Source organism: Salvelinus namaycush, chromosome 19, assembly GCF_016432855.1.
Source record: "Salvelinus namaycush isolate Seneca chromosome 19, SaNama_1.0, whole genome shotgun sequence".
NCBI classification, from domain to species: domain Eukaryota; kingdom Metazoa; phylum Chordata; class Actinopteri; order Salmoniformes; family Salmonidae; genus Salvelinus; species Salvelinus namaycush.
The window spans coordinates 34,309,745-34,312,452 of NC_052325.1; the positions used below are offsets into that span (position 1 = coordinate 34,309,745).

At 42.6% G+C, this 2,708-nt stretch overlaps 1 pseudogene; it reads right to left on the reverse strand.

Annotated features, from left to right (window-relative positions):
- Positions 1-1,215: 1,215 nt before the first annotated feature.
- LOC120063993 lies at positions 1,216-1,943 on the reverse strand (annotated as a pseudogene).
- Between the last annotated feature and the right edge of the window lie 765 nt (positions 1,944-2,708).

The following is a 2,708-nucleotide window of genomic DNA, read 5'->3' on the forward strand; positions in this document are numbered from 1 at the left end:
ATGTGTACTGTTTGAGAGTTGCGCAAGACTAAAGAAAGTAGCGTTAGTTTGTTTATCTCCTGTATTGAAAATAGATAGACCCGTCTTCAATTTGATCGATTATTAACGTTTACAAATACCTTAAGTTGTATTACAAAAGTACTTTGAAATGTTTTGGCAAAGTTTAGAGGTAATTTTTGAGATATTTTGTAGTGACTTTGCGCAAATTGGAAGCTGTTTTTTTCTGGATCAACCGCGCCAAATAAATGGACAATTTGGATATATATGGACGGAATTAATCGAACAAAAGGACCATTTGTGATGTTTATGGGACATATTGGAGTGCCAACAAAAGAATCTCGTCAAAGGTAATGCATGTTTTATATTTTATATCTGCGTTTTGAGTTGCGCCTGCAGGGTTGAAATATGCTACTCTCTCTTTGTTGACATTGTGCTATCATCAGATAATAGCATCTTATGCTTTCGCCGAAAAGCCTTTTTGAAATCTGACATGTTGGCTGGATTCACAACGAGTTTAGCTTTAATTTGGTATCTTACATGTGTGATTTAATGAAAGTTTGATTTTATACAATTTCTACATTTTCCCTGGCCATTGGCCAAGTGGGACGCTACCGTCCCGCTATCCCAGAGAGGTTTTAAACAACACGAATTACAAATTCATTCTCCTAACACTAGCTAGCTGGCTAATGTTAGCTAGTCAGATAACTTGCTAAATAGCGATTTTTGTAAATTAACTTTATGACAAAAAAATATGCACAAACGTTTGTCTCTAAATTAACTAACATATTCCTCTCAATTGTAAATGTTTTGCTTGACTCGTTATGACGTTATAACAACTTACATCTGGTTCCACCGTAATGTTTTGTCAGCCATCTTTGTTGAAGAACGCCACAAGGCAAGGGTGGCTCGCGTCAAAATTCGTCATTGGAGCCACTCGATATGATTGGTCATATAAAAACCTTGGGACCGAAATGCATAATGAGTGCTCTAACTCCCCCTTGTGATGGTCTGGAGCAATGAAACCATGACCCTGGGTACCTCTAAGTCCTGCAGTGCAAGCTCGCAACTTTTAAAGGAGGAACCACTGTACACACACATACGCACAACCCTAGAACATGAAAAACAAGTTTTTCACCATGCGCCCACCCCTGACCATACGGTGTGAGGAACCAGTGAAACACAACTCTTCCACACCACCCCCTGATTACTGAAAACTTACAGGGTAACGGAGGTGTTCCTAGACCTTTGACTGGCCGTGCTGTAAGCCACCATCACCGTCTTGCTGATCCGCCCATGCTTGTGGAGCGTCACCAAGAGATTGTTCCGTAACTTCTGCCTGATGAAGGTATACAGCACAGGGTTGACAGCGCAGTGCATGAACGCCATCACCTCGGTGACATACAGTACCACACTCACCCTGTTCCGGAACTCACATGTCTCCTCGTCCAACTTGTCCACCGGCATGCTGATGTTGCGCGGCAGCCAGCATGCCACGAATGCCAGCACGACGGCCAGGATGACGCGCATGGCCTTGTGCTTCTGGCCGCCGTTCCGCACGCCACGGAACAGCGTCGCTGCAGTGCAGCTGTAGCAGACGACCATGGCCAACAGTGGCAGGAAGAAGCCCAGCACGTGGCGAATCACCCGCACACCCACCTGCCACCGGTCGCTGCACGCCGCGGACAGGTTCTCAAACTGTTGTTCTGCCCCTGAACAAGGCAGTTAACCCACTATTCCTAGGTCATCATTGTAAATAAGAATTTGTTCTTAACTGCCCTGCCTAGTTAAATAAAGGTTCAAATAAAAAAAACAGATGGTCTGTTCATTGAGATCCTCTGGTTGGACAGCCTCCCGTTGGGAGCGCCACTGTCAACGAGAGAAGCCGCGCCCCCCAGCCACACGTCTCCGCACACCAACCCCACCAGGTTAATATAGCTCGCCATCTTGTAGCAGGAAATGAGAATGTACAAATAGAAGTATTGTACATAGCCGCATGCTGTTTCACTTGCTAACAGTTGCAACATGTAATACTAGTAATACTACTACTGTTAGGCTTATATGTATTTTATATGGCTCTGTCTGTTTGTGTGACCTGGTGTTGTCATTTATGTCAACGTTGTCTGTAAATGTTTATTATAAATGTTGATTTGCTCAAGACCTGAATAATTGAACTCACATGTTGTATTGGACTGGGCTTCTTACTTAAGTCAAAAACCTCAAAACATGACCAAAGATTCAAAACAATGATAAGAAGTTATTGTTTCTGGCACGAGAACTGTCTCAAGAGGAGGAACTGGCAACCAATTCAACTTGTATTGCACAACAACTTCTCATCTGACATATGTCACAACACATCTTACTCTGTTCACAGACCCTACACATCATATTCTGTTCACTGACCCCAAACTCTGTGAACCTGGTTGATTTAAAAAACAGTTTATTGTCTGTCTACAGTTTTATCTACAGGGAGAACTCATTGCTGAATATGTGCTATGCTAAGGAGATTCTTATCTGACCACTGAAACTGAAATATTTGGTAATGATATGGCAAGATGTGTTTGTGTAACAGAGTAAGTCCCACTCAGCACCCCTCCCCTTTCCTCACTTTTAGAAAAACATGTTCATGTTTATAGTCATGAATAACTCCAGTTCAATCATTACAGGCTTAACTGAATGACAACAGAGACAGAATTCAATGTGACATTTTA